Below are 24,106 nucleotides of genomic sequence, written 5' to 3'. Positions count from 1 at the left end.
ACAAGCTTCTGGAGTCCAATTTGCCTCCTTGGTCAATTGTTTAAAGCGGGTTATGTAAGACAAGATATCTTGATTGCCTTGTTGGAACTCCAATAGTTTCTCTTGAGCACTGTGTACTTGTTCAGGGCGGTCAAACATGGTTTTGAAGGCATCCACAAATCCATCATAGTTGTCCAGGAGTGGGTCTCCCGAATTCACGAAAGGAGTTGCCCAGGCTAAAGCATTTCCAGAAAGATGGGAGATTATGAATCCCACTTTAGCCCTGGGTGTAGAGAAATAGTATGGTTTGAAGGTGAAATGCACTAGACATGAATCAAGGAAGGAACGTAGTGCCTTAATGGTTCCATCTTATTTGTCCACTATGGTCCCAACCATGGCACTTTCTTGAAATGCTGAGTCCATGGATAGCACAAGCTGTTTTAATGCTGCATTTTCGGCTTTAAGATTCTGTACTTCAGTTGTTAACTCTTGCATTCCTCTCATGAGATCCTGAACAGTGGCCTCCATATTTGTTTCAATATGAAATCCTTGGTGTCTCAAACTGTCACGCTTCGCCTTGAATCTCACCTGTTTATCCTTTGAAGTCTTGTTCTCCAGAGGTCTTTCATTCTTTCTGATGGCTCGGGACTTGCACAAACATGGGTGAGTGTCCTCTGTCGCCAGTGTGCAGGTAGGGTACAAGTCTCGTAGAGATGCTGGCGTTCAGAACTCCCGGAAGGATTAGGTAAGTTTCGACTGAGTCCGGGAAATGCTATGGAAACCAGGAAGGGACTGGAAACTCATACCATGCAAAAGGCAGAGTATGAGTGCAGAACGGATCTGGGCTAAGCCCCAAGGATAAGGTGGAAGGAACAATTCCACAAGCGGTAAGCGCGGGCAGAACCAAATATTACCAGGAATGAATAGTAACCGCTAAACAAGGGGGATAGCACGGGAGTAGAGGAAAGTTAGAAACACACTTCCTGGAACTTCGGAAAGGTAGCGTTGAGACGCGCAGATCCGCAGGGGTATGTCAGTTTTCTAGGAAGTGGCAGGTCAGTTGAAACACTAGACAGGTAACTTTGTAATGGCGTTGGCCATGTTGGGAGTATGCTTGAAAGGATATTGCAGTGTTTGATGGAACATGTAGTCTTGAAGGGGTGGAAACAGTGAATTATGACACATGTGGTTCAGACATCATTGATGACACATATTGCTTATAAAAGCTCTGTTTTTTCTTAAAGAATTTTGAGTTTGAAGATCGAGTGATAGCATTGATGTTCGTTATGCTCCCTGTTTTAGATAATTGTTATTAAAACAGTCTTCCTTTTGTCAACTTCCTGAGTCGGCTCCATTATTGATGTATGAGTAAGGTCTGCATCCCCATCCATCTCAAGGGTAATTGCTACTCATCAATGGGGCTGGACTAATCCAGTTCAGGTACATTTGAAAAATAAATATTACGGTAAAACATTGAATTCATTGTCAACTGCATAGTTTGGGGCTGAAAGTGGAAGTCCCAGAATGTGTTTGAAATACAGGTTTTACTCACCTGAGAGTGGTGAAGTTCTTTGTCAAAACCCCATATGCTTTAGCCATATATAGCTATAGCTTTTGCTTTAGCTTTATAGATCTTTAGTAAGATAGGGATCGGCTGTCCTTTATATGAATTTACAAATCCGTTTATAAATCCTATAGCCTGTGTCATCTTAAATCTGTGTTTTGTCGCATGGGCCTCCCAAGTAAAGTTTTTGGTGAATGTAATACCTAGATAATCCTAAAATTCTGTTAATGGGTGAGGGCTACTGTTGACATAGAAGCACTGCTTCATTTTCGTGGGTGGCTTGCCTGTTAAATGGCATACTAAAACAGCAGATTTTGAAACATTTATCTGCAAATATAGGCCTGTCATAAACTCAAAGTAGATGTCAAGAAGTTGTTGTACTGCGTAAACTGTCCCTAGCAAATAAGACAGTATCATCCGCATAAGCGAGAACTGGGATAAAGCGAGACCCAAAATGCGGAAACATCAGCGTTCGCCCTCAGTAAAGCATTTGCTAAATCATGTGTGTATAATGAACACAATAAAGGTGCGAGAACGCAACCCTGCCGTAATCCGAACTCCACCTCTGCATTATTAGCCCACAGCCAGTGTGTGCTTCAGAAACGTATTGAGGACTCCAGGAGTTTCATGTATCAGCTATACCTAAATGTTAATCTTATAACATGTGCTTCAATGCTGTTTGGCCCCGGACCTAAACACTATTGGGCCTTTTCTTTTAAATCCAGCAATGAGACGATCCCTAAAGCCTCGGATTATGTGTACTTGGGAGCAGTGTCATAAAACAACATTTGGGGGCCCCCCTGCAAGCCATGCTGAGGGCCCCTCCCCCCTAGGTTCGGCAACAAATCATGGGTCGCGCCACACTCTGGGCCAGCCTAGATTACCACGCTTGCGCAATACGCTAGAGCATACTGCTTCAAGGGTACGCCGCACACTGTAATAGGAGCAGAGTATATGTGTGTGTTTTTAATGCATTATACAGCACACAAATTGGCTAGAAAACCAGAGAGCGTTTGCAATTGTTTTGTAGGGCAACACCAGTCCAAAAATCCAATACATGCAAATCACCAACAGTGCACAGGAATATTAATGCTTTCATTAATTGCCACAATGAAAACATGTCCAACTGGCTGTACAATGTAGACCAGTCTAGACACATAATGGCATATTACAGTAAAGAGGGGACATGAGACCGCTCATTCTCACAACAATCCATAAGTGGGTGCTTTCAGACTTAAAGGGGAGAGTTAACTGCTTGCAACATTGAAGCTGCACTAGAATAGTCTAATTAGAATGCGTAAAGAATTTAGATGCCCCCACACAAATAAGTCTGCCCCTTCCCCACTACTCGTGAAGTTAGACCACTCCCAGCATTTGAAGCGTTAGCAGTCTCCCGAAATTTAGGTTTTGTTGAGTCCCTGAACACAAGCACACACACCATTAACCATACACATACACACACCCAGCCACCCATGAATTTAAGTGTGCACCTTTTCACCATACGGGCACACCTAGGTAGCCACCCATACATTTAAGTGTGCACCTTTTCACCATACACTCACACCCAGCCACCCATACATTTTCGTACCTTTAATCCATTGCTCCAGGGAACGAGACCTTCAGCTCTCTGCAGTAGCCAGGAATGCTTGTTCCCGTCATCTGCAGAGGATCGGGAGGCCCTCGTATCATGGGGTGGAGTGGAGTCTCATTACTTCAAACGGAAATGGTTTCTTTTTGGAGTCATTCTGACTTCATAAAGAAATAATTTCTGTTAAAGGACCAAGCCAAAACCAAAATAATTTTTTTATGAAGGCAGAGTGACTTCAAACAGAAACTATGGGCCTCATTAGGAGTGTGGCGGTCCGGAACAAGGGTGCCGCTAAGCTTACCGGCACCCTTGTTTCCAGACTGCCACACTCATAGTCTGCTTGCTGGGGCCACTACACCTGACAGTTCTGGACCTGGCGGGGGCAGCAGCCCACATAGGCACACTCATTTACGAAAGCACCGGCACCGCTAGTGGCAGTGCTGGTGCTTCCGTGAACCCATGGGGACTAACATTTTCCGGCACCTAGCGTCCCGGTCCGCCAGGACTTGTTATGTCCTGGTAGCACCGGGAAGCTAGGGGTTGTAAATGGTGTTACAAGGTCGGCGGCAACCCATCGGTTGCACCGGCAGGTTACTGCCAACCTTGTAATAAGGCCCTATTTCTTTTTTAAGTCATTGGGCTCCCCGCCCCCTGCCTTGGAGGCCACTAGCCTTTAGGCTTCCACGTCATGAGGTGGGGGAGCCCTCAGACTTCATAAAGAAATAGAATCTTTTTTTAGTCACTCTGCCTTCATAAAAAATTATTTCTGCAAGAAAAAGTCTTTGTGAAGGAAGAGTGACTTCAAAAATAAACTGTTTTAAAAAAATGTTGTCAAAAATTGTTTTTTTTTCTCTGAGGGGCCCCCCCTCCTAGTACATAGACGGGGCCCCCCATGCCTGTTAAATAAGGAACCATTGGCACTCATATAGAACTTGGCCAGGGCCCTGGTGTAACGGGGCCACTGCACCCCACGCAGTGCAGGGTGCCCTGCTATGACATGTCCTGTGAGGGGGGGCCCCTTGGACTAAAAAAAAGAAAAAAAATAGGTGGAAAAAAAAGCTCTTTTTGAAGTCTGAGGGCTCACCCCATCCCATGACATGGAAGCCTCTTGGCTGGAGGCCTCCATGTCATGGGGTACGAGAGCTCTATGATTTGAAAAAGAAATAGTTTATTTTTGAAGTCACTCTGCCTTCATAAAGAGATCATTTAGATTATGGATCGACCCTTAACAGAAATTATTTCTTTATGAAGTCGAAGTGACTTCAAAAAGAAACCATTCATTTTTGAAGTAATGGGGCTCCCCTCAACCCCATTACGCGTGCGTGCATGAGTGTATGGAGAAAGGGTGCACACTTAAATGTATGGGTGGCTGGGTGTGCGTGTCATGTGCATGGTGAAAGGGAGCACAATTAAATGTATGGGTGGCTGGGTGTGCGTGTCGTGTGTATGGTGAAAGGGTGCACACTTAAATGTATGGGTGGCTGCCTGGGTTTTCCTGTATGGTGAAAGGGTGCACACTTAAATGTATAGGTGGCTGCCTGTGTGAGTTTATGGTGAAAGGTGCACACTTAAATGAATATGTGGCTGCCTGTAGGGGTGTATGATGAAAGGGTGCACAATTAAATGTATGGGTGGCTGGGTGTGCATGCTGAGTCTATGGTGAAAGTGTGCACACACACTTAAATGTATAGGTGGCTGCCTTTGTGAGTGTATGTTGAAAGAGTGCACACTTAAATGTATATGTGGCTGCCTGTGCGAGTGTATGGTGAAAGGGTGCACACTTAAATGTATGGGTGGCTGCCTGGGTGTGCCTGTATGGTGAAAGGGTGCACACTTAAATGTATGGGTGGCTGCCTGGGTGTGCCTGTATGGTGAAAGGGTGCACACTTAAATGTATAGGTGGCTGTCTGTGTGAGTGTAAGGTGAAAGGAGCCAAACTGTGGAACTCCTTGCCTCCAAATCTCAGAATGGACTTGCCCTACCAGACCTTCCGCTGCAAGGCAGTTTCATGGCTGCAATCGGAGGCCCACTAGGACTACTAAATGCTGCGCTACCCGCACACACTGTAACCTCGTGTGCTTACCTGTTTACATGTATATAATGCCTGTCTGACTCACTGCTGCTTTGTATATAACACTGATTTACCTCATTGTCCTTATGTATATTCTATTATGTCTGCAACTAAGCTTAGAAAATTCTTGTAAATGCTGCGCCCTGATACCTTTGGGTGCGCTCGCGCATTATAAATAATAAAACAAACAACAAAGAAACAAAAAAACAAAGGGTGCACACTTACATGTATAGGTGGCTGCCTGTGTGAGTGTATGGCGAAACGGTGCATACTTAAATGCATGGGTGGCTGCCTGGGTGCGCCTGAATAATGAAAGGGTGTACACTTAAATGTATAGGTGGCTGCCTGTGTGAGTGTATGGTGAAAGGGTGCACACTTAAATGAATAGGTGGCTGCCTCTGTTAGTGTATGGCGAAAGGGTGCACTCTTAAATGTACTGGTGGCTGCCTGTGTGTGTGTGTCGGTATGGTGAAAGGGTTCACAATTAAATGTTTAGGTGGCTGCCTGGTTGTGCCTGTATGGTGAAAGGGTACACGCTTAAATGTATGGGTGGCTGGGTGTGCATGTGTGTGTATGGTGAATGGTGTGTGTGCTTGTGTTCAGAGGCACAACGAAACCTACATTTCGGAGGGGGTGCTAAACCTTCAATTTTTGGGAGAGGTGCTAACTTCATGGGCGGTGGGAGTGGGGCAAACTTATTTGTGTGGGGCATCTAACTTCTGTATGCATTCTAATGAGACTATTCTAGTGCAGCTTCAATGTTACAAGCAGTTAACTCTCTCCTTTAAGTCTGAAAGCACCCACTTATGGAATGCTGTGAGAATATGTGTTCTCCTGTCCCCTCTCTACCCTTCCAATCACTTCACTGGAATGCAGGTACTAAACCCACATCAAGATGTCAATTGCCTAAAGAATTATGCATTTGAATGCAGGTACTAACAGTGAAATGCTTTACATTAGTTAGTGCTGGGCCTTTGTTAACAGCGAAACCCAGGTGCCATTTAACATCTGTATCCTGCTCTGTCCGGCAACGGCTCTGTAGGCCAGCCAGGTCGAGTCAACGTAGCCCAACATTTCAAGGGGGTTTGGGGGGAAGGGCTGAAGCCCAGTCAGCTCAATGGTGTTGTGCCACTACTTGTTTTTAATCCTGTGGTTACTTATTGGTAATTTTCATTACTCATATCCCTATTCTTCCTCTTCCCAGTACTTGTGTATGAGGCCCTTTGACTCATACACAAGTACTGGGATGAGGTAGAGGAACATTGAAGTAAAGTCTGGCTAAGGTATCTGTAATCATCATTACTCCTAGTCCCACTCTTCCTCATCCCAGTACTTACATATGAGGCAAGGAGCCTCATACGCAAACGGGGAAAAGGGATGTGGAGGTAATTCTGGGTCGAGAAGCTGATTTTGGGGGTTGGGGCGGGGGGTGGCAAGGAGAGGGGATGTGTGGGGGGTGAGGTGGGACAGGGATTGTGTGATAAATTGTAATGGTCATTCATGTCCTGCCTAACAAGGCATGATATGTGGTATTAGTGGCTAGAGAGGCATTTTGGTGCAGCCAGTCTAGTCATTTCTTAGTTTGGCTTGATGTTTTTTTAACTGGGCCTCTCTGATAAAGCAGCTCTGCTAAGTGTAATTACCTAGCTAGACTGACATGTGGGTGCTGCCAGTGTAGCCGTTTCTTACTGCAGCGTTGTATATTTTTCTGGGCATCTGTGATAAAATAACCATGATAAGTGTCATTGCCTCGACTGGCATTTTGATGCAACCACTCTAGGTATGTCTAAATGTGACCTGGCATGCTTTACTGTAATATGTTATTAGGTGTCTAGACTGTTCTACATTGTGCAGCCAGTTGGACATGTTTTCATTGTGGCATGGCATTTTTAATAGCAGAGCATTATATTAATTAAAACATTAATGTTCCTGTGCACTGTTGTTGACTTGCATGCATTGGATTTCTGGATTGGTGTTACCCTACAAAACAATTGCAAACGTTCAGGCCTTTTAGGCAATTTTTCTCAGGAAGTGTGCTGTATAATGCCTTAAAACACATATTTATATCTTTCTTCTAGTGCAGTGTGCAGCATACCCCGGCTGCAGCACGTTTGTGCGTATTGCGCAAGCGTGGTCATTTAGGCCGGCCCAGGGTGTGGCGCGACCTGTGATTTGTTGCAAAGTTGGGGCGGAGCCTCAGCATGGCTCGCAGGGGGGCTCCCAAATTATTTGTTATGCCACTGGGCCAGGGGAATATTCTACAGCCCGTAAAACAGCTCAAGCAATCTTTGTGTAATCTGCAGGTCGCAGGCTTGAACCCCAGCAATGCCAACTCAGTCTTTCATCCTTCCAAGGTCTATGAATGAGCACCAACTTCAGTTGGTATGACACATGCATGTAAATATGTTTCTATGTACAGCGCTTAGGTGTAAGCGCAATATAAATAACAAATTGAAGGAAAGAAGGAATGCTCTCAATATTTTTAAAGCTAGCGATGGATCCAAAAGTAATTTTAATTAAAAATAAAAGCGCGCCCGCCCGCTAAGCGTGTGACCAGGTTTCAAACCTGTTGTCTTGCTTTCAAAACCAGTGCGTTGCCCCCAAACTATCCTCCCAGACCAATTACTTAATGGCATTTTTAATTATCTTCGCAGTCATATGCACAGAAGATAAATCCCATGATTAAATACAATTCATATTGACATGGAGTCTCTGTCAGCAAGTGTGAAGGGGTGAGATGTTCAGTTTTAAGAGATTTTAGTAGTTGCCACAAATGCATTGAATTCATAAAGACAGCATCTAATCACCAAAAGATGCAACACTGAAGGCTGACAGCAATTAGTTGCATAGAGTCTAACCAGGACAGTAATGGGGCGCATTCCGACCCATTCCACTCTACTTATCTCAGGGATCGTATTTTAACTGTTTGCCCATTAATGCCACAGTTACTAAGTGGCATAAGTGCACTGCTATCTGCAATGGTGCCCTTTTTGTTCCAACAAAATAGAGAGCAGATTACATGTTCTTTTCTTTTGTCTGGTGTATCCAGATATTCGAAATAAGACAATTAATTACACCTTTCTTAAAGAAATGTAACATGACACATTTTATTCCTGCATATGTGTTTTTATTGACTGCGGATTCTAAAATGGTGGTCTGGACTTTGATGACCTACTTATTAAAATTTATGATCAGAAGTGATAAGCTTACATATAATCTTTTAACGACATACACAATTTGGTTGTAATTTTGTTATTTATGTGTTTGCTATTTGTATTTCAATCTTTTTATGCTTCAACGTTTATGGTTATATTGACAAATCATGATTTTTAATTGTTTCATTTACATTTGTGTATTGCTTTAATGGATCACACTAAATCAAAGCTTGTTGTAGAATCTGAAACCCACATTAAGAAGCGATTTATGAAAGATATTTTTCTATATTGTGTCGCTGTCAATAACCTTTGCTAAATCTGACCCACTTCTCTTCAGTATTTTGATCATCGGAGAGCATTCACCCTTTGGCTGCTGCTAGATTCCTGCAGGGTAGCAGTTTCAAGGGTTAAAAATAACAGTTGTCCGCAGGTCCTTTGGGTGCATAGCGCGACCATCGATGTGGCGCTGAACTTTCTGCCACTTCCCTCAATCGATTAGGATGTACATACGCTAAAAACGACCAATGTATACATACACCCATCCAAGGGCATTGAAATGGTGAAGCCGGTAACAATAAACCGATTTCTGTCTAATCGCTTCCTGTTCCTGGGGGTTCTTCCTTAGAAAGAACTGAGCTCTCCTTGCCGGGATAATCGTAGCTTCACCAAGGGCGCGCTCAGACATTTCTCATAGGGGTGGCTGGATGCGGTCACTCGGGGTGGCACGCCAAAACCAACACATAACCGCAGGCAGGTTGGTGGGAGGGGGGCAAGGGCTTTTATAAGGGTGGCTGTGGCCCCCCTTGGGTACCCCTCTGTGGCGACTCTTGCTCCCATTGGCGAGACAGCACACATTTCACATTTATTCTTTATTCAAGCGAGACCTCCCCAAGCGCAATCGCCAATGAAATAATCCCGAGAAGCGCACCCGGAATAAAACAAATGTTATTTCATTGTGAAGTTTTCAAATAACAGCAACCAATAAGTCTCTCTGGGTGGTTTTATCTTGAAACGAAATGCAATTTGTGGTATCGTTGTGCTTTTATGATTTTAAATTTGATTATTTGTCTCTACTAAATGTTAAAGGTTAATTTCCTTTGTTGTAACCATGTAACAATAAAAAAGAAATCAGAATTATATTTCTGAATGGTGTGAAAAGCATTTGACAGCCTGAAGAAGTAGCGCTGTGCGAGGGACCTATAAACTACATACAATATTAAGCAATAGGCTTCAAAGTATCATAAAGCACAAGGTAAAGAAACATTGAAGAACACAGAAATGTTAAAATAAGAACATAAATAACAGTTCTCCTGAATGAATGACTCAATGAAGCAAGCAAGAAGAAGCCTGCAGGGGAAAACATGCCTTTTTGGAGTCCCGATAGCAAAAGCAAGCGCTCCATGTGGGAGAAGGGTTTGATGGGATAAGCTCTATATGGAATGGCTATACTTAGTTCGACTCAAGGATGGAGAGTTAAACTTGCGGAATGAAGACGATAAGACGGGAGGACCTTGGGATAAGCCACTCCACCATGTGACTTACATGCCATGCCATACCTTAGATGCAGAGGTAGGCACGCTTGGCCGCACTATGAGTATGGCAGTACTGGAAAAAATGGCAGTAATAAGCTGGTGATGGAATAACCCTAATTTCATTGCTGGTTTCCCGCACCGCCAAGTCCGGAAGCAGGAAGTGAAGCAGGTAGCTGGTGTTAAAACCTTCCACCTCACCTTCCAAAATCGCTGGATTTACTGTGGCAGAATTTCTCCTGGTGAAATCCCCATGGATTCGTGTAGAGTCGAAAAATGGGGATTAACACCACCTTAACAGCACCCGCAAGCTCACAGTAAATCTGCAGCAACGAGTGGTGGGAACTGTTAATGGGTTTGGTGGTAATTCCAAACTCTCAAAGAGGTCCACTGTGGTTTTACACAGGACACTGATGTTGCGGTTACGCGCTACGCTAAAACGTGTTTTCTTTAACATAGAGTAAATAAATGCAAACAGTAAGTTATCCAGAAGGAGGCATCAGAGTCCAAGGGGCAGTAGTCTGGAATTCTTCGAGACTTCAAGGCAAGGTTTTCCAGTATTGGACAGAGTTGCCAAATGCTTTGGGTCAATTATAAGCATGGTGGTAATGGTACAAACAAGCAGTATTAAAAAATGCTACCTGTTTTAAAAAAAATGCATACTTTGGATCACAGGGCATATGTAGCGCATGAGGTACGTAGAAAGTATTACATGGAGTAAATAACCCATATTTACCCCATGCACCAGTTACTATTTAGTCAATTCAGTTATATATCCCTAGTTATGGCAATCCTCAATTAGGTGTTTTCTAAAAAAAAAACAAGTGGTATTTAAAATCCCATAGCCTTTATTATAATTCTATAGTAGAAGAAAAAAATGATTTGATTGCGCATACAGACAGAATTTTGTTTTACTGATTATTTTAACACGAAATGCGGTGGGAGGGGGAGGCTCACTGTATGCCCCTCACTTTCCCCCAGCATCCACCCTTTCATTATACCTAATCCCAACCCTATCTACCTGTTCATGGTAAAAAACGGCAAAAAAGAATTTGGTGTTTTTACACACGACCAATGAGGTAAGTACCTTTATTGTGAATATAGAGGTAACAGCAAACGCATGTGGGGTTTTTAATATCATATATTTTAAAATACCAAATAATTTGCAGTTGGCATTCAGTAAATTATTTCCTGCATGATTAACACTGCATGGACTAAAAAAACATATTTTACTTACGCAGTACTTTTTATGTACCCCATGGAGTAAATTTGACATGCAAGCTCGACTTCCACTTAAGTGGCATTTTAAAAACAAGTGGCATTTAAAATGCACGTTTTGACTGTTCATAACGAGGCTGTTCGTCTCGCCACGCAGGTAAATCCTTCCCCTTCCGTCATGGATTGGTTGCATCAGGAAGCATTACGTTTGGCGGACAAAGTCGCCATTTCCAGAGTCATGGCGGCGACGTCTGATCCCACCTGATTCTTGACTGCGCGCGCGGATCTGTCGAGCGCGGGTTTTGCTCACCCAAAGCCTTGCATTTTTCTGCAGCCCTCTCTGAGCTCCTAGCTCCCAGCTCCCCCTGTCACAGCGCCGCTGCACCTCGGGGTGAGTTAGCAATTGGTTCCTGAATGTTAATACAATTTCATGCTTCATTCTTTAGTCACATTAGCTGTTCAAGTTTGAGGACAAGTGACTCAAGGAGACACCGTGATGGCTCTTCTAAGTAGGGCTCCAGCATCTTAAAAATAAATCTGAATGCCTGTAGTCCTAATGCTCTATAATTATCTTGTCTATAATTTCATCGGCTGCTTAATCTTTCATTTCTTTCCCTTGATCTTTAAACTTGACGGGGGGTGCCTTTTTTCCACTTCTTAAGCTAATTCTGCACCGTTTAAAGACATTTTTTTTACAGTTTCAGTACAGTGCCGACGGCTGCTGTTGAATTCATGAGGGTGGTAAGCTTGCCAACTACCTTCGGCAAAATAGAAAACATAGCATGCCACCATATCTATCACCTGGTTAATAATCTGCAGATGGAAGGAATCATTGAGGAATTTTTCCACAGGTTGAACAACAGTTCACCCATGCACAACACCGGTTCTACAAGAGCCTCCACCTGTGTAGCAGGGTATTGGGAGGGCTGGTCCCCTGCTCCTGGAGGCCCCCCCCACCCCTCAACGCTCACAGCTGTTCACTGAAACCAGATTCCGTGTTAACTGTTTTAAAACTTAATTTATAAACTCGCCGCACATAACGTCGTTGGGTCATCAGCTATCCAAGGGTTCGGTGCGCATGACCAAATAAATAAACAAATAAACAAAAAATCAGTGGCGCTTCATTGATCCGTTCTTTATATTCAAATACAAAAAAGGAGGGCAGAGTGGATAACTCAGTGTTATGAGCTCTGGCGGTGCCGGGGCCACGAGTTAAACGCAGGAGCACACACAGGGCCTCGTCATGAGTTGGGCAGTACCTCTTAAATGCGGCAGTAACTGTATTACGGCCGCATTTAAAGTATGGCCCTATCACGAGTTGGGTGCTAAATGGGCTGTTTTACCACTTTCTATGGAGGTGAAAATCCCATTTAGCGCCCTGTATTACCGCCGGCTATATTAGTGTGCGGTATTAGCACTGGACCCAATGGGGAATGTTGATTTACTGTTAATGCCCAACCCATGATCTGGCGGTAATACCGCCGGGCCGTTGGGAGCTAACCCTATTACAGTTGGGTGGTATTACAGACGGAATACCGGCCAACTCGCAATGAGGCAGACAGACACCATAGTAGTGAATAACTGCTGCACGGATGTCAGTGTCCACCTTTTATTAACCAGGCGACACATTTCCCACTTGTCCCTCTATATGTGACTTTAGCACAAGCCCAGGAGGGGCTTAAGTCACAACATCCCATGCCAAGGGTAAATGTTTAAACAACAACATGATGTAGCACTCGATGTACGTTGAGTACGTACATGGCAAATCTTCACATTGATTATAACTACAGACACATTACGATCAGACCGGTGGTTGGAGGATGTTAGTCACCTCTCATACATTTGCCCCTCAGCCCATTGGCACTGGGCATCCTTGCACCCCAAAACTCTATTAGTCCAGGAGATGGGGAGCATGCTTGACATGTACTTTTACTGGACCCAATGTAAGCATTGTTGTACTTGACGGACACACTGCTCTTGCTGGGCCCTCTTTAAGCATGGTAACTATGCAGGACCCCAACTTATTACAGCATCCACTTTGATAATTCGGCATATGCAGGACCCCAGCTTGAGCAACACATGAATCACTGTGCTAAGCCCCCAATGGTAACTATTACTTTCTAGTTCACTGCTGGATACAGTCCCTTGCACTTGGGGGCAAGCTGGCAAAGCTGCAACCGGGGACACCAAAGGCAACGTCGGCTGCAGTTCATATGGTGCTGGCAGGGGTGGTCCGTTGTTAGCCACGTCCTGGCTTCACCAGTCTGGTCTGCATCAGATTTGGCTGTGCCACATCTGGGCTCCATGGGGAAGGGTTGCAGGCAGCGGACAGGGCGTGCCCCATTCAGTCTCCCCGAGGCAGGTGTGTTTTCTGTTAGCATCAGACCTTGCAGTCATCTTGGGTGTTTGAGGGGGAGTGGGATAGCAGAGTGTTACTCACCCTCATAGAGGCCAGGTCACATGAGCACCCTTTTCACGGGGGGCCGCAGCTGGGTCAGGAATGGTATGATGGTTGGCCAGTCAACAGGGTGGCGGCGTTGGTGGTCTCCCCCAAGCAGGAATCTCTTGTGCCCCACCTGCAGGTCAATGGTAACTCATTGTTGGGGCTGCAGGCCAGGGGTTCTCCCTGACCATACTCTTTAGTGTCACACGGGTACCTGTTAGTCATGCCACCTGCTCATGCTCACCCCCAGGCAGGAGTGGTGGGGCAGCAGGTCAGGCTCCCCTGCCCCAGGCAGGAGAATGCCTTCCAGCTGGTATTTGCTGCCTCTGCCCCAGTCAGGAGATCATTGTGGCTATTGAGGGGTGGGGCAGACAGGGCTTCATCCTGCAGCCACAGCAGCATAGGTCACCCTGTGCATCTTGTCCCCCAGGCAGGAGTCTGCAAGTATTATTTTATTTTCTTCCCTGCGGCGTACCCGCCGTTTCCACTCTCCAGGCAGAAGATCTATTTTTCTTAATTACAGTGGCGGTCCCCGCAGCACCAATGATGTGCTCCCCCAGACGTGAGTGTTGTCATTTAATAATGCGGCATGGCCGCTCCCCTTTCTTCTGGCCCCTGGACAGGCCCAATGCCACTTACTGTTGCGGCCCCAGTCAGGCACGCCTCCTTCTCGCACCATAAGGCGGGAGCAGCAGATGGCAGCGGTTGCCTAGGGGTTCCATGTGCTCTCCCTCATTAATATGGCGTGGGTCAATGGGGACAGGACCTAGCAGCGGCACACAGGCCACGCTGTCGAGGGCTCCCACAGGTGGGAATCAACACTTGACTTTCTCCATGAGACAGCGGCGGTGCCAGAGCCCTGAGTTAAATGCAGGAGCACACACAACACACTGGGCCACATTAGGAGGATGGCGGTAACCTGTCAGTGCTATCGGTGGGTTGCCACCAACCCCATAACACAGTTTCCGGTGCCTGACTTCCCATAGCCATTACAAGTCCTGGCGGATCGGGAAGTCAGGCGATGAAAAATGTTAGTCCCCATTCCTGTGGGGACTCAGAAGCACTGGCACTGTTCCAAATGGTGTCGGTGCTTCCGTGACAACTTAAGCCACAACACTCAGGTGCAACATGTTTGCCAGGGAAGCAAGACAGTGCAGAGCAACACAGGTTAGAATCTCAGTCCCGCTAAGCACATTATAAAAGATGAATTAATAAATCATCAGTGCTTAATTTGTAAGAAAATAAGTGCCAGGCCCACGTATTTTCTAGCACACCTGTGACACACCGAGGTGGACACCACTCATGTCTGCTCCATACAGTGTAAACATATTTGGGGTTAAAGCAGCAAATCCCACTGGTTCATTGAAGGTGATGAATGATCTGACTCTCACAGTGTCGACATAACATATTAGTTGTGGCCCGAAATGACATAAATGTTTAAGTGTTTCTTTAAAACACATCATCGTTAACATTTTGCTCTAATTCCATCAGTGGCAAGTGGAACCTATTGACCATCTAACCACAGACAAGGATGTTGGGGAGGAAGGATATCTTAGGGGCAACACGTTTGTCTTGGAAGTAAAACAACGCAACGCAATACAGGTTCAAATCCCAATGCTGCACTTAGAAACCACTCGTTGGTATTAAGCGTGTTATAAAAGAACAATTATAAAGAGCTAACATGCTTTCCTCCCATGGCAAATTCATGAACAAATCAAAATCGTGAATGGACTAATGAAACTTCCTGTCAAAGACTGCAGTAAGGTCTTCTTGTATAGGTTGTCACTTGTGTCAAGAACTCCTCTTCCATACTGACCTTGTCCCTGTGTTGGGGCTGCTCAATGGTGACTGTACTGTTGTTGCCAATCCACCCTGCTGTGGCAGTGCTGCTGGTTATTAAGGTGGAGAACTGTCATGCAGGCATAGTGTAGCAGTGTGCAAGCATGGCTAGCAGAGTGACCAGCATTGTCACCTTCCAACTGATTGTCATTCATGAAAACGTTTAATTAGCCGTAACCTGCCAGCATAGGCCACACCGCTGTTGCTTGTTGTGTTACTACGACTGACTGACAATTAAAATAAACAAGTTGAAAACGTATAATTAGCCGTAACCTGCCAGCATAGGCCACACCGCTGTTGTTTGTTGTGTTACTACAACTGACTGACAATTAAAATAAACAAGTTGCAAAGATACCACAATTTAATCAGACCGGGCACAGAAATAAGTGCCGAGACTGAGCCCAAGCAAACACCCCCACAAATTAAGCACACACCACATGCTTGATTTACAACGCATTTCTCAATGGAATTGCCCCATTTTAAAAAGCCTTTGTAGGTTTTAGGAAATTGGTTGACGTGTGTATAGCAGATTCATTTTTGGTCTGAGGCAAAAGGCTTTGATCCCTGAGCTTTAAAATGGAAACTTTCCAACTGACAATCAATTACTTAGCTGTCAGGGTAGTGACTGACAGATCAAAGCCATTTAGCCATTTAGCAATTTACAACTGTACCTGGACATAGGATATATATAGTTCTTTTGTTGGCGGGAAAACTCTCTTGTTGTGCTCTGAGATGTTGGGATCTCAATCACTGAAAGACAGGAGGCCTTTAAAGGCCACGGCAGCCATGCAAGTTCACGAGTCAGACATTACGCCCGGGCCAACATTATCGCAAGCTCCATTCTACTGCAACAGAAAATGCAAGGCCTCTTTCCTCTCATTTACATATGTATGTTGCTATAGTAAAAAACAGCAGTGTCCACAAAATGTCTACTGTTAGCTATTCAGCTCACAGTCATCTTTAATTCATACAGAGGGTATTCATGAGCTAACTGGCTTGTAGCCTCTGGGCTTAACAACCCAGTTGATTCCTGAGGTGTCTCCCTACAACTTCGACTGCACCAAAATATTCTACTTCCATTCAGAAAATGACCATAAAAAAGACACGATCCTTTAACTCCCCCTAAGCATTTTAAAAGCTTTTATGAAAATCATGGCACAAGATACAAAGTCAAGGAAACTTTCTTTAATTTAACACCCTCCCAAAACTCAATGCTTCCATTGATCTTGTAACAGAGCTTCGCACAGGCTTCATCTCTTTCCTGGTATATCATCATCAAAAAAAAGCTTTATTCAGCAAAAAGTACAATGAAAGCAATAAAATACAAACATCTACATCACATTTGGAATCTGGGATGAAAGTCAATAAAATGAATCTAAGTTTATACTCAACGTGTTACATTCTAGAGCAGATTCATTAAATGAAAAGTAAAAATGCAATTAAAAGACATTTAAGCAGATAAGGCAATACACCTGAACAACCACGCACAGCAAATATACTTCATGACAGGAAACACTAGATTCATGTCATATGACTGCCTAATCAATAACATTGCTCGTTAATATTTCAGACTTTCTTTAAAATAAGCAATGATTTAAAATATTTGGCTCTCAATGACTTATAGCCATTGCACAAAAAGAGAAACTGAGCTGGCGATTTAAACATATGTCCACAAACTGGGCATGTAAGGTCATTGACTGCTCCCTAGAAATTGGTAAAAGTAGCAACGTTCAAAATGTTAAGTTTCAGTTTTAAGAAGAGTGCGCGTGCTATAGGTGGCCTTGTCTCATCCAGGTATTTTTCAGAACCTAGTTCAGTTGTACACGGTAGACATTCTGGGCCCGTACAAAGTAGACTGTATGCATTGATCAATTTCCTCAAAGTGAAGTCCACAGCTTATTTTTTACGCTCAAGGGGTATGTTTCATTAATAGTAAGTGGGCTTATCCACAAGGATTCATAGCCCAAGTTCGTACAAAATGGATTTTACGAGGTGAGGCCAAAGTAACACTTTCCCTCCTCCCAGACCCATTACGTGAGTAAGTGCTGCTCTATACTTGGTTAAAGACGGTGTACCTTTATTGAATTTTTATGTGTAATTTTTCAGGGGAAGGGGGCTGTCAGGGTGTACTTTAAATTTGATTTTTGGGTGGTGGTGTGTAAAAAAAAGAGTTAAGGGGACTTGTCCCCCATAAACAAATGATGGATAAAAATTAGGTGAAATGACCAGTGCAGTGAGTTGTCCCTGATCCTATGCTGGAAATGTGTTTAATGTTGATACAGGTGTCAAGTTTGATGGAAGTTATATTTACATTGTATTAAATAACCGGGTTCAGTGATGCATCTATCTCTATGTTTCACCCCTTGGTTCCCCAAAACTACTCCATCAAATGGCTACATTTCTTCACTCACAGTGGAGGGGGTATGGCTGTTATATACAAAACCCATTGGAACATATCACAATTTGAGGTTCCCTGCACTCGCCTTTGAGACTGTTTTATTCTACTGACCTCCAGGCCCTGCGAGGACCTTCTTAGATAATCTCAATCAATTCCTTTCCGCAATTGCTCTCAGATATACACAAGATTACTGATTATTGGGCATCTCAATATCTGGCTGCTGCCCCCATCCATTTGATGCAGCCAAACTTGGATATTCTAAACAGTCATGATTTACAGCCATTGTCTTTAACCCTTCTAATCGTTTAGGACATTGTCTGGATCTAGTATTATTGCGCAGATCTGGAATTATTATGTAGAACACCATGGCTACTTCTTGGTCAGATCATTCCATTAGATTTAATTTTCCTTTTTGACACCCCAGTTATTACATACCCCTCAATATAAGGATCAGGCATGAAGTGGCAATAAAAAAGACCTAGCAAAGATTGCAGGGGTACTTTATCCACTGATATTTTTGTGTAGGTACTAATGAACTGAAATGAATCTGACAGCAGTGACCCTTTACAAATTAGATGGGCAAAAGAATACTACAGCCCATGATATTCTCAAACTTTAGTGACGATGAGGCAACATTATTGTCATAAAGAAAGAGCATGGAGGAAATCCAAGAACACAGTTGCCTAAGCGGGTACTAAACTAGCCCTGAAAGCATACAAGAAAGCTATTTTTTAGGCCAAACCAAAGTTTTTGCAGAATAATATCTCAGTAGAAAGCAACAAACCTAAGGAACTCTTGACCACCATTACCAAATTCTTAAATCCCCCCCAGTATTTCACCCAGCATTACCCCCTCGAGCAAATGAATGTAACAAATTCTTCATGGATAAAATTAAAACCATTCAGGACAAGAGTTGTGAAATGTCGTGCCATACTGCACTTTACAGTGGAAAGTCTCAGTCGGAGGAGGTATAATTTCTATTATCACATATTAGAATTTGAAACCCACGAATTATACATTTGATGTATTACCCCCCCCCCCCGTATCACTCGAACACAAGATACCTTCTTGGCCCAGTTCTTCACCGCCTTTGTAAATCTTTCTTTGGGACAAGGAATGGTACTGTCAGCTTTAAAATATCCACAATGACTTCTTTGTTAAAAAAAAAAACATCCTTAGACTCAGATCTACAGAGCTATTGTCTTGTGGCTGGCCTACCTTGTCTGGTTCAAATATTGGATAAAGTAGCCACAGGTGCATATGGAAAAATTGTCTCTGCTTCACATTTTTCAGTCTGGACTTCATCCCTGTCATGGAGCACAGACCGCCCTGATGTCAGCATGTGATGGCATCTTAAAAAATGCTGATTCTGGTGACCTAACTTTGCTGAACGTATCATCAACGTTAGATACAGTGGACCCAAACATCCTATTCTCTAGATTGGTAGGGGTTGCTGGTGTCTCGAACCATGAGTTGAAATGGTTTTGGTCTTTTTTATACAACCTTCACAAAAGTGTCAAGATAGAAAGTTATATTTCAGATGCCATTTTAGTGCAATGTGGAGTTCCTCAGGGCTCCTCGTTGTCTCCTCTGCTATTCCTTATCTATATGCAGTCATTGATGGCCATCTTTAGCAAATATAATCTTGGATATCACTTGTATGCGGAAGACACTAAGATATACTTACGGTTGAGCAATGCTGCTGAGTCCCTGTACAATATAGTGCAGTCCATTGAAGAAGTTAGTCGGTAGATGAAAACTAATATGCTTCAGTCGAATCCAAACAAAACTGAGCTTATATTGTTTGTGCCTAAACATCTTACTAGCATTCTACCTCCACCCTACATTATTGGCTTGCTGATTACCTTCTCCTCTCAGGTCAAGAATGTCGGATGATTATGGCAGTCAAATCTAGTTTGTAACCAACAAGTAGGAGTAAAGTTGCAATCTATCTTTTATTCACTATGCTTATTATGATATGCCCTTCCTTTCATATCATCAGCAGCTTGTGCTGTTGTGGTGGGTTCGCTGGTGAACTCTAGGCTGGATTATGGGAATGGCACTCTTACTGGCATTCCTGCAAGACAAATCCCCTCCAGAGGGCTCGAAATGCAGCAGTTCGTCTCATTTTAAAGATGCCAAAAACAGAGTCAATGGGCTTAATTACGAGGTCAGCGGTGTGGGAAAACTTGGTGGGAATGAGGCAGCAATTATGTTACTGACACATTCCCACCATATTTATTCCTTCGGAGACCATCAATGGGGATTTACACCACTATCCTGTGACGTTTAATCTTGCAGTATGTCCAAGTGGCAGTGACGGTAAACGATTTTGGTGTTAGTTCAGCAGAATTACTGTCAAATTACTGCCAAACTTGTAATGAGGCCCAAGGTCTCTCCATTAGTTGTTCGTCAGGCAGAGGATTGACTTTAAGATCCTCTCCCTGGTGTTTAAATGTTTGAATGGCCTTGCCCTGGCTATCTGGCTAAAGTGATGGTACAATATCATTCAAATCGCTCGCTTTGCTCCTCTGACAAGCATTTATTGGTGATTCCTCCATCTCTGTTTGTCTATAGCGTTGATAGACGCTGTGGAAGTTACCAAGAAAACATCTGTGAAATCGACTAGGAATATTGCCATCTATCCACTTGTTTCCTTGCTTGCTGAATCAGCTCATCTACTCTTCTAATTAACGGTTAGTCAACTTTTACTATTGTTTTCTTTAGTGTCAGTGTTATATGCTCTGCCACTTTCTATTGCTTTATACTCAATGTAAACCCGATTCTCAATTTAATATATTCAAAAGGTCTACACCATTATCAACCGTCCTATATAGACCTTTATCTCTGTAATTAGCAAATGGCCCACTTGATCTATACCTTCTCTTCTAACTTTCAGTGTTATGGGATGACACTCAGCTCTCTTTCAGGCTCCCCCCAACCTCCTCTCCTCCCTCTCCCATTCTTGAGTGTCTATTCGTGATTCAGGATTGGTGTGTCGCAAACAATCTCTGCCTCAGTGCCAGTAAGACTGAGATCCTTCTCATTGGCACCCATGCTCCTTCTTTCCATCTCTTACTCTGACTGCCCTCCTTGGGCCCTCTACCTTCGCCTTCCTGTGAGGCAAAAAACATAGGTGTCATCTTCGACTCCACTCTCTCCTTCTCTCCTGACATCACAGAGCATGCCAAGAAGGACCACTTCCAGCTGCACCTCCTCAGAGGTATTCTACCTTTTCTCACTTCCCCAGAAGCTCACTGTCGCCAGAGCCCTGGTTCTCTCCAGGCTGGACTATTCGTTCCCAGTCTGCCTACCTCTACTCTTCGACCTCTGCAACTAATCCAGTACAGGACGGCAAGACCTATCCTTGGCCTCAAGCCCAGGTACTGTATCTTCCCAGCCCTGAAGTCTCTCCACTGGCTCCTGGTGACTGCAAGAATCAAGTTCAAGACCCTCTGCATCGTCCACAAGGCTTCCTGGGGCCGGTCCTGCACTACATCCAACTCTCTCTTCCGAAATACCTTCCTTCTAGAGCCCTTTGCTCTGCTGCATCCAACTCGCTGATGGCCAGATGCTTCTCCAGGCTGAGAGTGGGGGGTAGATCTCTCTCCTCTGCAGGTGCCTCCCTCTGTAATTTCCTCCCTGTTCCTCTCAGACTTAAGCCGGACCACCAGAAGTTCCTGAAACAGCTCAAGACCGTCCATTTGTCCTCTGCCTTATCTCTCTTGCTTCCTTGCTAACTTACCTGTCTGCTGCACTGACTGGTTGCTTCGCTGCCCTAAGAGTCTCACTGGGTACCAGACTCCTCCATGAACATTCTTCCTTGCACTGCCTCAGGGCCTAGCAAGCACTTATGGGCTGTAACTGTAACCCTTACAGCCCCCCTGCCTCCTTGCACATACCCAGAGCCGCTCTGCAATGGCTGCACTTACTCAGAGCCATGTTATCCTGATCCCACTTCCCCCTACCCTCTCCCTTGCATTTCCATGTCTCCCTTTCCCCTGCACTTCATCTTCACATTATCGCACTTGCACGATCCAAATGACAAAAGGCCTAGTAGGATTGTTTGTCTTGTCTTACCCCTATCTACCCTCCCTTGTCTTGTTGCACCTAGAAACAGGCGCATTATAATTGACATATCATATAATATCATTTAACATTACAGAGTATTGCTTCCAAATTTAATATTTCATAATCCATGTTTTCAATGCATGTTTGCCTAAGGTGGCATGTTTTAAAATGTACCTTTATTATCAATGCAATGTGATGTTTGATGTACTCACTGTGACATTTCTTTAATGGTAATTTCTTGAAGTTGTTTTTTGTTTAACAGATCAGAAGGAAAATCCAAAAAGGCCTTCATGTGTCGTTTGCAGTTGCCCCAATGTCAGCCATGCCAAAAGTGAAAAAATAATCCAGCATGTCTTTCCGAAGGATATAAATGTGAAAAAATGGCTGTCGAACTGCAGATTTCCAATGTCCGAGATTAAAGGCAGAGCCAATGATGTCTTGGCTGACGTGAAGGGCAATCGATTCCACATCTGCAGCATGCACGTCTCTGAAGAAATGCACGAACAGTTGAAGTTCACTATAAAGCTTTGCCCCCGACTCCTTCGCAAATTACTTCCCAATGCAGTTCCTACTGAATTTCAGCGCACGCTGACCCAGGTGAATAGTGAAGTGGAGCCAGAACTTTTTAATGTACTTGACTTTTTTATTAAATTTTTTCAATATAATATCTTTTCCAAATGATAATTCAATACATTGAAATAGTCTGTGGACAGGTTACATAACTAATGTTTTGGAGTTTTTGTGGAATACATCGATTGATATTTTATTGCACAAGTTGCCCTCGTGGCACAATGTACTGTGGTTTATACAATTCTAACTTTAGATTAGTTTGTGTATCCCTAGTTTAGGGATACACTAATAGTTTGGTGCAATGTGAGCCTTCTCAAAAAACATACATTGCGTCTTTTACAAATATGTCATTTTTTTACATTTTTTGATTACCATCTCTGTGTTTATGTAGACCGCGCTGATCGAAGTACAGACCGTTACCATGGAGTAAACCACTGACACGTCCAACATCCACCTGGTGAGGCCGAGTGATTTGCACATAAACATAAACTTACTTTATTGCTATTGACGTGGTCTAATTCATAATACTAATGTATATTTTCTCTTTCAGACTGGTATGACTATATGCAACAATTAAAGAACCACTATTCCAGAGTCAACAACATCACTCACCTTTCAAGTAATTTTTGTATATTAATCCTTCAGATGCGAGAATACAAGATATCTGTTTGTTTAAGTTCAACTTAAAAATATTGATTATTGTTATGAACAATTTTAGCTTTTGAAACAAATGTAATGCACAACAATGCCACTTGTGTGTTCTCCAGGCCATCAGGCGGATCTGTAATGCAAAGAGGGAGGGTGGGCTGTTAGCAGGGTTGAGCTGCAAACGAGCGAGCGCGCGGACTGTAGTGCAGTTGAGCTAGTTTGTGAGGTGTATGCAGAGGAGTGAGTTCATTAGTAGAGATTGTTGGTGAAATTATTGGAAATCCAACCAAGTGCATCCCTACCCAGACATCTGTCTAAGTTGCATTTAGGCTTCTATGTAAAAATCGACCATCTTTTGCATGTAAATTCTGTTTTTTATTTTGCTTTTACATCTTTATTAAAATTACTTTGATATAGGGGGAGGCTGGAACTTCTATAGCGTACTATTCCTGTACTGCAACCGGTCTGGAGGATGAGGTATGACAACATATAATGTATTGAATTATATAAATAATTGTTTTATAATTTGAAATACTGTCATAAAATTGCAAAGAATTACATCAATAACCTTGATGTATTTCTTGCTGAAACAAATGCCACAATTAAAGTTTATACAATTATATCTGTAGATTATTTTGTGTATCCCTAGTTTAGGGATACACTAATAGTTCAGTGCAATGTGATCCTTCTTGAAAAACATACATTGTGTCATTTACAAATAGGTCATTTTGAAACATGTGTTGTTTACCATCTCTGTGTTTACGTAGACCGCACTGATGGAAGTACAAACCGTTACCATAGAGGAAACCACAGACACGTCCAACATCCACATGGTGAGGCTGACTAACTTGCACATAAACATACTTAATCGCTATTGATGTGGTCTAATTTATAATACTAATGTACATTTTCTATTTAACTATGGTCTTAATATATATATATCAATTAAAGGGCCAAGATTGTACATCTCCCAATATTCCGGAGTCAACAGCAACCGCACTCACCATTCAAGTAATTATTTTATACCAATCCT

At 43.4% G+C, this 24,106-nt stretch overlaps 1 long non-coding RNA gene across 1 annotated transcript; it reads left to right on the top strand.

The window, feature by feature from the left end:
* Positions 1–22,123: 22,123 nt before the first annotated feature.
* Positions 22,124–23,906, top strand: LOC138511021 (uncharacterized). The gene is made up of 5 exons (XR_011280542.1): positions 22,124–22,452; positions 22,817–22,882; positions 22,976–23,044; positions 23,491–23,550; positions 23,841–23,906. It is a non-coding gene; the product is annotated as an uncharacterized lncRNA (long non-coding RNA).
* The last annotated feature ends 200 nt before the right edge of the window (positions 23,907–24,106 follow it).

This window comes from Ambystoma mexicanum, chromosome 6p (assembly GCF_040938575.1).
Source record: "Ambystoma mexicanum isolate Mex_15411 chromosome 6p, UKY_AmexF1_1, whole genome shotgun sequence".
Taxonomy (NCBI): Eukaryota; Metazoa; Chordata; class Amphibia; order Caudata; family Ambystomatidae; genus Ambystoma; species Ambystoma mexicanum.
This window is presented reverse-complemented; position numbering and strand designations above follow the sequence as displayed.